The sequence below is a fragment of the Eupeodes corollae genome, chromosome 1 (genome assembly GCF_945859685.1).
Source record: "Eupeodes corollae chromosome 1, idEupCoro1.1, whole genome shotgun sequence".
Classification (NCBI taxonomy): Eukaryota; Metazoa; Arthropoda; class Insecta; order Diptera; family Syrphidae; genus Eupeodes; species Eupeodes corollae.
In genome coordinates, this window is record NC_079147.1 from 81469560 (window position 1) to 81483101 (window position 13542).

Genomic DNA, 13542 nt, shown 5'->3' on the forward strand with positions numbered 1-13542 from the left:
ATCAATGCTAAACAAACAAAGAAGAAAAAATGACGACACGTTCGGGATCTGTAACTAACTTTATATAGAATTCGTTCCAACTAATTTTTTTTGAAACTTAATAGCCAAAGCGTCCATAAACATAGTTTAAGGTACATAGGTTCGATCAAGAATATAATCAATTTCCATTAAATAATTTAAACAAACATATAACTAATATAAACTATTGTCATTAATATTGCTCAAATTTTAGATTGGGCCTTAGGCCATTCTAAATTCGGAGTGACTTCTCTACTTCGCAACTTTTCTGTTCGCAGCCACCAGACCGTCCATCTGGTTTGGGTTCACTTCCATGGAAACCATCCCATCAACCAATGCTACCTGTTGAAGAAAAATGGTTTTCGCCACCATACTGAGTGAGAGAACCGATAGTTGGTTAGACACGGTCGTCCCGCTCTCACGCAGTAAAGTGACAGTTCTTGAAAAGTGTGTTTTTGTTTCGGAAATACAAATTTCCGCAACACCCTTTTTATAGTTTTTATTTTATGTCAAAGCAATTGGTGAATGAGCTTTTTTATAGAATAACAATTTCCAGATGTTTTTTTACCATTTTTTTTAAATTGTCCATTTTATGAGTATTATGAGTTTTATTATTATTCCAACAGGTCTTCTTTCAGTTGTACCAATTTTTGAATACAAAAATCTAGATACTGCCGATGCGTTTTCTTGGGAATTTTCTACTTTACTATTTATAGAATGCCAAAAAAAAACAAGCGTAATTTGGTAATTTACAACTTTACAACTTTACAAATGTCAAAATATGTTCTATAAACAATTTGCCAACTTGGTAGAATTGTAGGAAAATACCCGACAGTTGTCAATTTTTCGTTCAAAAATGAAATATTCCGACAAACTTGCGCTAACAATTCTTTTATGAAATAAAAATTGACAATTTCGACAAGCCAGCTATATTTTGACAGTTTAAAAATTTCTAAAATGATAAACCATATATTTTCAAGTGAATTTGATATCATCTCAGTAATACGTCACCAGGGCGTTCGGGATCTTAAACAAAAAATAAATAATGACTTCGCCAAATGGCCCAAAATTTAAAGAAAATATTCGTATCGGAAAAACAGCTGCGGTTGTTGCCGATCTACACGGTATTTCAAATTCATCGGTGTTTCAGAAGTGTTTGTAATTTAATGGTAGGACAATTCTTGGCAAAAGAGAGTTGCCGCCAAGAAAATATAATTTCTATACCAGCAAATCTACTGGCAATATTGTATTTGTTATTCATTTAAATTTCTACTGTATAAGTTAAGGTAAGGTACAGTAAAACCCACTTAAGAGTAAAAACGGTTTTTCACTTTTTTCACCCTTGAGTATTTGTTTATTTTTAGTACCCGAAAAACACTCCGATTGGGCAAATAACCTGCTTAGGCGAATAACATGCTTTTGTAATAACACAACATTATGTTTGAGTAATAACTCTGGATACGGGTAACACAGTTAAATTTTATATTTTTCATTGATTCTTATCAAAAATCAATTTGAAACACTTTTGCTTTAAATCTCCGTTTAATTAAATTTAAAAATCCACTTAATTGCAAAATTTAAGTTAAATGTATTTTTCACTTTAACGGGGTTAGTGACATTGAAAAAAAGACCGTGACTTTTCCGTATGTCACTTAAACAAGTCTTACTGTACAAAGTTTCTTAGCCGTTTACATAAATTAACCTTACCTCAATATTGATCAAAATGTAGATTTAATGTACGGAAGAAAGAGACATCTTAACAAGTACCTTACGCATTCCCCGTGAAGATGTTCTTATCAAGGTTTTGACACAAAACATACCGATTTCTTATCATCTTATTGGAAGAAAGAAACTTTATAAAAATTCTCAAACCTTTTTGTTTTTATAAATATAAAAGTATTCCGACGAGGATGGGATTCGAACCCACGCGTGCAGAGCACATTGGATTAGCAGTCCAACGCCTTAACCACTCGGCCACCTCGTCAAGTTAAAAATTCCCTGACAAATATCTGTTTTCCATTTTTGTTCTTTAGCTTCTTAACCACAAACGAGAGGGTTAAAAGGTCAATAATTTATGTATCTATTTACATAAATAAACCTATTGTAAATACTGTCAAATCAACCAGTTTTATAGACGGATTAGGCTTGAGATTTATAGGCATAACATTCAAAACGTAACTAATGAATTTGATGAAGCATATGTGAAGTCTTAGAAGAGCCTTATACAAGAAGGTAATAGTTTAAGTCATCTACTTTGCTTATATTTAAAATGTTGGAGATATTTTTTAAATAAATCTTCGAAGATAGAACACCGTGAGATAGTTTAATAAACTGTAGAAGGTAATCTATTATTAGATATTATTTAAATCTCTTGATAAATCGCTTAGAGCGACAATAAATGGCATAATGCTAAAAAGTCGTCATCTATAGTCTTAGCCATATAGAGTCCACTATTAAAACATTTACAAATTGTTTGTTGTCATAAAGATAATCAAGATAATAAAATAATGATACAAATTAGAATTTAAAAATGTACATATATTCAAGATGGTTTATAAAATATTGAAAGCTAGTTTTTAAGCTGGGGGCAGTTAAATTGCAACTGTTCGATGGGTTTAGATGGGTTTTCTTAATTTGAATCTGACTCCAAAATTACATTATCAGGTCAGGTTTAAGCCATATAAAACAGGCAAGTTACAAACGTATCTAATGATATGGAGATTGGAGATGCACGTCTACTCTGGGTTTGGGCAATTTGCATTTTGTAAATGGAACTGTTAATGCTGCCAAACACAGTGACGTTTTAGAAATTCTAGAAAATGAGCTTTTCTATTTGTTACTTCGACTTCAAGGTAGTTATAAAGACTACATTTTGCAACAGAATGGTGGTTCTTGACACACAGGAAGGTCTAAGTGGAAATCTCCTTTTTTTAAAATGGCTTTCCAGCAGACCTGACCTTTTACTAATTTTAACTGTGTTGCATAAAATGAAGTAAAACCTGCGAAAGAGAAAAATGCTATTATCGCTGAGCGAAACGGGACTTCTTTCCTGTTGGTTACGAGGGTAGACCTCCAACTCTTCTTCGATTCCATAGAGAAAAAGAAGTCAGCAGGTTTCGATGGTACATATATCCAACATTGTACTACAGCAATTAACTCAGGAAGCTGTGGACATTTATCCTCATCCAAAACAAGTAAAAAGGGAAAGGACAATTCCAATGCGGCAAATCTCCGATCGATAAGTCTTCTTCCTAGTATCAGTAAGTATTCGAGAAATGTATAAATAGAGCTTTGGGGGCTGAGAACAACAAAGTCACCCCAGATAATCAGTTTGGCTTTAGGGCGAGACATGACACTATTCTGATATCTAGTGGAACAAATCTAAAAGCCAATGTAAGAGGTGCTTGTCTGGTTAACTTGGAGAAGATATTTGATACGGTATGGTATGGTAAAAGGGCCTTTAGGTTAAGTTAAAGTGGCTGCAGATTCAGAATCCACACACTTAGGCCAAAAGAAAAGGCCCATTGTGATACCACATGAATCTAGAGAGGTACTTCTTACTAGTCGAACCATTTTGAGTTTTTTATAAAGCGAAGAAGATATTTAATATCCTTTTTAGCTAGTTAAATGGGATTATCAGAAGAGTAGTCTCCCAGATGAAGTTTGCGTCTTGTGAAAGAGCAGGGCAAGTGCAGAGAAGGTGAGAGATTGTTTTCTCTTCTTCATCGTATATGCAGCTCCTGCAAAAGTAATTTGAGGCTACACCAACTCGTATTGCGTGTCTGCCTATAAGACAGTGTCCCATAAGCACACCTATTAAAGAGCTAATATGAAGTTTGCTTTGAGATAACAAGTCTTTAGAGCGCTTTAGGTCCAGTGAAGGCCATCTGAGTTTTGTGGCCGCGCATGTTGGTACATTTTGCCATCTAGAATTTGCTATCGCAAAAGCTGTTTCTAGAAGTTTACATGTAGCTATCGGTATACCTATCTTCTCGATTTCAGGTGGACTAGGTATGACGGTTCCATTTTGAGCGAGTTCATCGGCTCTACAATTTCCTGTGATGTCTTTGGGCCCCACACCCAACAAAGGTGAATATTAAATTGCTGCGCCATCGCCATCTCCAAAAGAGACGATTGACGATCGAGGACCGTTTTAGATTCCGTTGAGACACCGTCGAAATATTTAATAGCGGCCTGACTGTCAGAGAAGGTGCGGATATCAGAAGTTGATATCACTTTTTCTCCTAGCCAGGAGAGAACTTCTTTGATCGCTAAAATTTCCGTTTGGAAGACACTACAATGATTAGGTAGGCAGAATGAGATGCTTAGATTAAGCTTTTCTGAGTACACACCACTACCAAATTCCTCATTTATCTTGGATCCATTCCTTTATCCAGGGCCTTTGTATAAAGTTAAATAGACTTATCATAAGTAAACCACTGTTGTATATGTTTTATGACATGTTTAAAGACAGGCCCTTTGTTGTTAAAAGTATCAATTTAGCTTTTACCAAAATCTTTTATATTAAAAATGGTCTTAACTCGCTTATCTGGTTTAGCACACTTTTGCAGCGTGGCTTCAACAATATTCAGCAAAATTGCGATGACTTGAAGTTAAAAATCAACTTTCAAAGATCAAATGGAATTAGATTCAGATATTTCATACGCAATGTCTTCGGCTTTACCTTGGACTACACAGAACAACCAGGTTTTATCCAACAGAGTCAACATAAACAGAAGAGGCAATTTTGTGCTGAAACCTTGATGGGAGCTACGTTGCAAGAGCAATGTTTTCGACCAACAGCTCAATTTTTGGGGCTTATTACCCCAATGTCCTCTATTTAGACAATCGCGTGCTGATACAGTATAGAGAGGTGATTCCGCTAGTTTGCCACGTCAGCCGTATAACTGAAGATAGGCGACTCCTTTACAGTCGAAATATTATTGCACTGAACGGAGTCGAGCGCCTTCAATTCAGTAGGTTTGTCCGATAGGGACCAGGGATATAGGGTGATGCAGGAGAACCAGTTTTGGTGGTTGCAAACGGAAAATATTATTTAAAGTTTGTTTTTAGGCTTAGTTTTTTGGTTTAAGGTTTAAGTTAGTGACAGTCAGATAGTCTTTAAGTTGTTCCATGCTTTGAAAATTGAATTGAAGATTTACTCCGTAGATAATAACGATGTTTTTCCATTTCATCAATCACCATTTATGGTTTCTTCTCTCATTCTACAACAATTTTTCACAGTCGTTTATCTATCTGATTGATTAAGGTAAGCTTAAAAATTAAGGCTGTAGGTTAGATTTTTCGGTAAACCAATTTCTTCAAAAAGTTTATTTGAGATACCTACATAACGTAGGTCATTAGACCCTTTAAAACATTTTGTATTTGATTAATAGTGTTATATTTTCATTGCTAAACACCACACGCCACGTCATTCATCTTGACTAATATTTTTTTTGCAGATAGAATGAAATACCGTTTATTTTCCTACCATTAAAGTACCAATGGCTTGCCTATCGCCTAAAAATAATCAACAATGAAGGATTCAGTCTACTTAACATCGCATATAAAATTTTCTCTGCCGTAATATGTGAACGTCTAAAGCCCATCGTCAACAGCCTGATAGGTCCTTATCAGTGTGGTTTTAGACCAGGAAAATCCACAGTTGATCAAATATTCACCTTACGGCAGATCCTGGAAAAATACAAAAGAACACCAATTCGACACATACCATCGATTTCAAGGCCGCATATGAGAGCATCTACAGGGACGAGCTGTATAGAGCCACGTCAAGTTTTGGCATCCCTGCCAAACAAGTCCGTTTGTGCAGGATGACCATGGAGAATTCACGCTGCTCCATAAAGGTTGGAAACAACTTAACAGAACCTTTCGATGTCCAAAAGGGTTTTAGACAAGGTGATGAGCTGTCATGTGATTTTTTTAACATCGTGCTTGAAAGAATAGTGCAGAGCTCACACGTCAACACTAGAGGCACTATCTTTTAAAACTCTGTCCAATTACTGGCTTATGCTGATGACATTGACATAATCGGAAGAAATCAGCGTGATGTCAATGGGGCTTTTGTGAGTATTGAGGCAGAGGCGGCAAAAATGGGTTTAACGGTTAATGAGGGCAAAACAAAGTACATGCTGTCGTCAAGAAAGGACATACAACACCGACGTCTTGGTCTTGAGGTAGTCACGGACTTCGTCTACCTAGGCTCCGCTGTAAACGCAGAAAACAACACCAATGCTGAGATCAAACGCAGAATAACTCTTCCTAACCGCTATTTCTTTGGACTAAGAAATCAATTGAGTGGTAAAGTCCTCTCTCGAGGGACCAAAGTGTTGCTATATAAGACCTTTATCATCCCCGTCCTGCTATACGGTGCAGAAGCATGGACTATGACAATGCGGATGAAAGCACCTTGGGTCACTTCGAGAGAAAAGTTCTTCGTGTGATCTACGGTCCCGTATGCATCGAAGGGGAGTGGAGGAGAAGATGGAACGACGAGCTGTACGGGCAGTACAGCGACGTATACTTAGCCAGAAGGGTAAAAGTCCAACGACTAAGATAGCTGGGTCACGTAGAGCGCATGGAAACCAATGCTCTGGACCGGAAAGTCTTCGAATCCACACCCACAGGACAGCGCAGTAGAGGAAGACCGCTGATCAGGTGGCGCGCACAAATGGAAGGTGACCTCACCCAACTTGGAGCGCGAAACTGGAGACATTTAACTAGGGACCGAACTAGATGGAGAGGTTCGTTGGGTGAGGCACTATTTCACACAGGACTGCAGCGATACCTTAAGTAAGTAAGTAAGTACATATTTAAATCAGCATGAAATAATACTTGATATTTTAAAATTGTAGACCTTTCCTTTGAAAATAAGTAAAGTAAAAGAAACAAAAATCATTACAGCCATTTGGGCATTGTGTGATTTTGAAATGTATACGAATTTGATGCTCTGTCTGATTCCATGCAAGGAATTATTTCTTCCTACCCTCGCATAGAAATTTTCTTAGTTTCTACTTTCGAGTCAAACAACATTCATGACTATTACCACCTTATTCAGCTGGTCCATGAGCTCACATGAGTATCGGACGGTAATGGTCGAGCATAAAATACTCTTGACTTGTACCTTACCTTTCACCTTACCCTGATAAGAACACTTCTATCTTCTCTCAACACATTCGACCACTGTGTTATGTTTGCTACTTGCTCGTGTCAAAAGTTGCCTGTTAAAGAAAATCTCCTAAGGCAATCGTTTAGCAATGCAAGAAAGCCATCAAGCATGATCTTAAGAACTATTTAAGGATCTTGAACTGTTCACTTTTTCTTCCTGGAAGTGATCACAAGTTTGATTCTTTCTGGAACGAGAAGTGAAAAAGGTTAAGAGGATCAGGCGAATACAAATGGTTTGATTCGAGCAAAAAGGTAAGTTCCGTTGTTATAAAGCCAAGTCCAAATGAAACATCAGAGCTTGTTCGCGGTCGCTTATCAAATAATTAAGTCATTTTTTATTCAATTGCAAATAGTTTATTAATTATTGATCGTGCATAACCTCAGGAATTATTTCATCAATACCTTCTGCACCTACAGTAATTTCTAATTAGAGGTTAAGGGCATATGTTTTATGTTTCTTAACAATTTGTAAGCATAAAAAATACAAATTTGTGACTTCTAACAATTTCTCACGATTAACACCTCAGTAAAATCCATCTTCCACATGAATGACTTTGCAAGGTCACATCTCTGCATTCACTTTCTGTTGTGCCAGAAGCCCGAGGCAAGGCAAACAAAAAAGCGCCACCTTGCCTAATGACGATACATAGGCGAATGAACTCAATTCACTCACGTGTGTCTTAATCTATCTTCTGATCTCACATTAAAGCCAAGAAGCACCAACTGCCTAGACTCTAGACAAGCGTCTATCTGGGTACTATCGCTTCTCAAAGATACCAATTTACTTTGTCGTTCCTTGTCACGACTACTCGGCGGCGGCTGGCGCGGCGACGACGGCGATGACGTTACAATTACATTGCATGCTTAAGATCATTGATCTTACTCATCTTCTGCACTAGAGCATTTTTGTGGAAAAGGGAAGGCCCACATTGTATGCCTTAAGCTCATGTAGGAAATGTGTAAACCTGAAGATAAGATTCCAAATGGAATGGTAATCTTAGGTGCCAAGAACGAGCAGCCGTCTAATGGCTCTAACGATCGTGGTTGTCTAATGAGTGAATGACTGGCTCTAATACCATCACCACCATTTCCTTACCCCACATAAAAATAATAATAATAGAAAACAATATAATTAATTATAGAAAAACAGAGATAATGTGACGCAAAACGAAGATGAACTCAAGAGAGAGAAGTGGTGAAAACCAAAAGAGGAACAGCCTTTTGTGTAAGCAGACTTAATCTTTATGGTGTCGATGTTAATGTTAATGAAATTAAACAGTGCGGTTTATAGGTAAGCCGATACTTTATGGGGTTTTTCTGCTTAGATTGATCTGGAATTCCAATGGAAATTAAAAACACATAATAGGTTGCTATAATCCACATACATACTGATGTAACAGAGCTCTTGCGATTTTGCTTCCTCATTAACATTCTTATTTAATCATTATCTTTGAGTTTTAATCATAATCACATTGACTTCAAAATAGTAATAAATCAAATGATTTAGAGACATGATACTTCAAATTAAAATTGTTTCACGAAAGTAATCTTGAATGTATTTTTTGATCGAGAAGAAATTGAGAGTTTCATATAATGAGCGAAAGTTAAACGAAATTAATGACTGATTTAAAAAAAACTATTCCGATAAAGCTTAATTTTGATAAAGTATTTACTTAATTTACATTTAAAAAGTTAATCAAATTTTAATATGTAATTCCTAAGAGCCTAGGAGACATCAGTAGTAAATGTGAGAATTGAAAATTGCATATTACTCAGAAGGCTTCAACTTACGTTCAGTTTGGAGAACCTCTAAGCTCTGTTCTTTTTTGAATTTTTTTAACTTATTGTTGTCATGTCAAAAAAAAAATTGTTGAAATGTCGTTGTTATAAATTAATTTTTAATCGGAAAATAAATAATGAAAAATAAATCGAAGGTGCTCTTAAATTGCTTGAGAAATATAATAAAAGTTAATGAGGTAAATAATGTATGTTTTAAAAACATTTTTTTTTTATAATAAGCGCACAATCAAAGGGATATATTACCCTTATTATGTAGACACAGTGTGAGCACTAGGAAAAGGAGAGAGGGTTTGAAAGGAGATGTCGGTGCACATTGGTTTTGAATTCCTGAATATTGCAATAGCTGGGAAAGACAGAGTGTGGCAAGGCATTCCACATTCTCGTAGTACGGCTAAGGAACGAATCTCTGTACTTGACAGTACGACCGAAGTTGGGATCGAGGGTATATTGATGAGCATTCCTAGAAGCGCGAGTATTACTGTTGAACTGTTTAAGGGGAGGAATGCAGGTGGCTATTTCTCTAGAGCATAAACCATTAAAATAACGATAAAAGAGGGTGAGACAAGAGACCTTACGACGATGTTCAAGTGACGTAAATGATCTTATGATGGTAATATCACCAATCAATCTAAATGCTCTACGTTCAATACTATCCAAGAGGCTTAAGTAAGTTGCAGGAGTACCAGCCCAGATATGGGAGTTATACTCATGCTTTGGACGTCTTGTAAATAACAGCCAAATCAGAGGGGGAGAAAAACTTCTTGCATCGCCTTAGAAAACCCAAACATCTTGCGGCATTTTTGGCGACATCGCGTATGTGATCATACCAAAAAAGGTGGTTGGTGGTACATATACCGAGAATATCGAGATGTTCAGTTTCCTCGATGCAAGTGCCATTTATGGATAATGGCAAGGGGGGTATATTTCGCTTTAACGATACAAGACACCGGTTTTTTTATTCCCCATTGTACAATGCTGTTTAGGTCGGAATTTAATGAGCTTATCATATTTTGTCGTTGCAGTTCAACATCCGAAAAAGGAGGTGTGAATCTGAAAACGAGTATGAAAAGCTAAGAGTACTATCGTCAGCGAAACAATGTATTGGATTAGATGTTGCAGACAAGAGATCATTAATAAAAATGAGAAAGAGTGTTGGAGATAAAACAGAGCCCTGGGGCACACCAGCATTTATTTTGTGGTTTTCAGACTTGAATTCATCCAAAACAACTTGTATTGAACGATTCGAAAGGTAATTACTAATCCAATGAAGGAGGGATTCATAAAAACCGAAAGCACGCATTTTCGATAAGAGAGCCTGATGCCAAACCCTATCAAATGCTTTTGAAATATCTAGTGCAATAATCTTACTTTCTCCAAAACTATGTAAAGATTTGTTCCACTGTTCGGTGAGATGAACCATAAGATCACCAGTGGACCTATTGCTACGAAAGCCGTATTGCCGGTCATTAAGAAGCTTTCGATCTTCAAGATATTTCTTGAGCTGGTAATTAATCAGCGTTTCCATGGCCTTGGAAAGAAGGAACGTAAGTGCAATCGGCCGGTAATTAGACGGTGAGAAAGATTCGCCTTTTTTGGGAATAGGCTGGACAAATGCGGTTTTCCATCCGCTTGGAACGAGACCTGAGGAGTATGATAGATGAAAAAGTTTACGCAGGGGTTTTGTCAGCAATGAAGAACACCTCTTCAGAACAATAGCGGGGATACCATCCGGACCAGCAGATTTATGTATGTTAAGATCTTTTAGGACTCTCGCTACAGTACGAGTGTGAAAAAAAATTTGCCCCATAGAATCATTAACTCAAGTACAGGCGGAGTCATAACACTCACTGGCAGCGTTGAATTTGCGGCGAACTGCCTAGCAAAGAGATTTTCTTTCTCTAAGGAGCTAACAAATGGAGTGTCATTCACAACGATCGTAGGAACCAAGGAAGAAGAAGAATTCCTCATGTTTTTTACAAATGACCAAAAATTTTTACTGCCTTTGGGACATTGCAGTATTTTTTGCCGTAATTTTTGGTCATGTAAAAATTTGGACCGTCGAATATGGGCGTTGCAGGTCTTTCTGACTTGCTTGAACTTATTCCGGTTTTCCTCAGTTAGATTGGCTTTAAAAAAACGGAAACTTACCTTCCTGACCCCAATAACCTCTTTACAGCTCGCATCGAACCATGCGTTTTCCTTAGGTCTGATGCTAACCCTATTCGGGATAAAAGTTCTCATTCCCAAGAGAACCAAACTTGTGATCATATCAGCGCTGCCGTCATCGTCACTATCGAGGAAGCATAGTGACCAGTTTAAGATCCTGAAGTAATTATTGAGACCGTCCGGTCCCAGTTGGCTTTGTCGTATTGCCAAACGGTTCTCATAGCAGCTCTTTCTTTAACTGGGAGAGTTTTTACACGAGAAATTTGCTGATATGACACAATGGTCAGATGTGCCTACTAATAGTGTACTTACCAGGTCAGAAGTAAGAAACAAGTCAAGAGTGTTTTCTGCTCGACCTACTACGTCCGATATTCGAAAGGGCTCGTTGGCCAGCTGAGATAGGTGGTTTAACTCAGCGAAGATCTCAGCACACACTCCTTCTGGTGTTGACTGGCCCGAATATTGAAGCCATGAAGAATTGTGTAGATTGAAATCGCCCGTAACAACGATTTCAGTGCGAGGATAGGACGAAACAATTCTTTGGATGGAATCAGACAAAGCATCAAATTCACGAGAAGTTGAGACTCTGTCTAGATTGAGACCATATTGTGGCAAAAACTGATAAGCAACATCATTCCTAATGTATATGGCGAGACCATGGTGGGAAAAGAATAATGGCACCAAGTTATACCCTTGAATAAAGAATTCAGTCTGATCGGAATCCTCACCCACTTGGGTTTCACTTAGTGCCAATACAGCTGGCCTGTTTAAAGCAGTATGGGAGTATACAGAAAGAAAATTCGATCTAAGCCCACGAATATTACAATATTACATTGCAAATAAAAGAATAACAAAATTAATTAATTAATTAATTTGAAGGTGACAATAATTGACATGACTCCTTCTATTCTTGAAAGCTTAAACGATTCTATGGGACCAATCTTCTTTCGCACTCCTTCAGTTACTACAGTACTTAAAGACCTCGATATTCCCAACTCCGCTGGATTGGAGGTATTTCTCTTACCAAGTTTCTCTCTCTCTTGTATAGAAATCAAAAAAAGTCTTTTAAATGATAGAAGATAGAGCTATAAACATTTACATCACTCATTGTTTTATTGATGGTTTTACAAACAATGTTCTGATAAATTAGTCAGTATTATGATTCTGCCGTAATTCTCGCACTTCCAGGAATACTCATCAGTTTACCCTTGAGCCCAATTTCGGGCGTACTGTCAAGTAAACGGTGATTTTTTAAGAGCTTGAGAACTTTAAAAAAAAAAAACGCATAAAATTTGCAAAATCTCATCGATTCTTTATTTGAAACGTTAGATTGGTCCATGAAATTTACTTTTTAAAGATAATTTCATTTAAATGTTAAAATGCGGCTGCGTCTTAGGTGGTCCATTCGGAAAGTCCAATTTTGGGTAACTTTTTCGAGCATTTCGGCCGGAATAGCCCGAATTTCTTCGGAAATGTTGTCTTTCAAAGCTGGAATAGTTGCTGGCTTATTTGTGTAGACTTTAGACTTGACCTAGCCCCACAAAAAATAGTCTAAAGGCGTCAAATCGCATGATCTTGGTGGCCAACTTACCGGTCCATTCCTTGAGATGAATTGTTCTCCGAAGTTTTCCCTCAAAATGGCCATAGAATCGCGAGCTGTGTGGCATGTAGCGCCATCTTGTTGAAACCACATGTCAACCAAGTTCAGTTCTTCCATTTTTGCCAACAAAAAGTTTGTTAGCATTGAACGATAGCGATCGCCATTCACCGTAACGTTGCGTCCAACAGCATCTTTGAAAAAATACGGTCCAATGATTCCACCAGCGTACAAACCACAACAAACAGTGCATTTTTCGGGATGCATGGGCAGTTCTTGAACGGCTTCTGGTTGCTCTTCACTCCAAATGCGGCAATTTTGCTTATTTACGTAGCCATTCAACCAGAAATGAGCCTCATCGCTGAACAAAATTTGTCGATAAAAAAGCGGATTTTCTGCCAACTTTTCTAGGGCCCATTCACTGAAAATTCGACGTTGTGGCAGATCGTTCGGCTTCAGTTCTTGCACGAGCTGTATTTTATACGGTTTTACACCAAGATCTTTGCGTAAAATCTTCCATGTGGTCGAATAACACAAACCCAATTGCTGCGAACGGCGACGAATCGACATTTCACGGTCTTCAGCAACACTCTCAGAAACAGACGCAATATTCTCTTCTGTACGCACTGTACGCATTCGTGTGGTTGGTTTAATGTCCAATGAAGTAAACTGAGTGCGAAACTTGGTCACAATCGCATTAATTGTTTGCTCACTTGGTCGATTATGTAGACCATAAATCGGACGTAAAGCGCGAAACACATTTCGAACCGAACACT

The 13542-nt window shown here is 37.5% G+C and overlaps 1 non-coding gene across 1 annotated transcript; it reads right to left on the minus strand.

The window, feature by feature from the left end:
• Positions 1-1920: 1920 nt before the first annotated feature.
• Positions 1921-2002, minus strand: Trnas-gcu (transfer RNA serine (anticodon GCU)). The gene has a single exon. It is a non-coding gene; the product is annotated as a tRNA-Ser (tRNA).
• Between the last annotated feature and the right edge of the window lie 11540 nt (positions 2003-13542).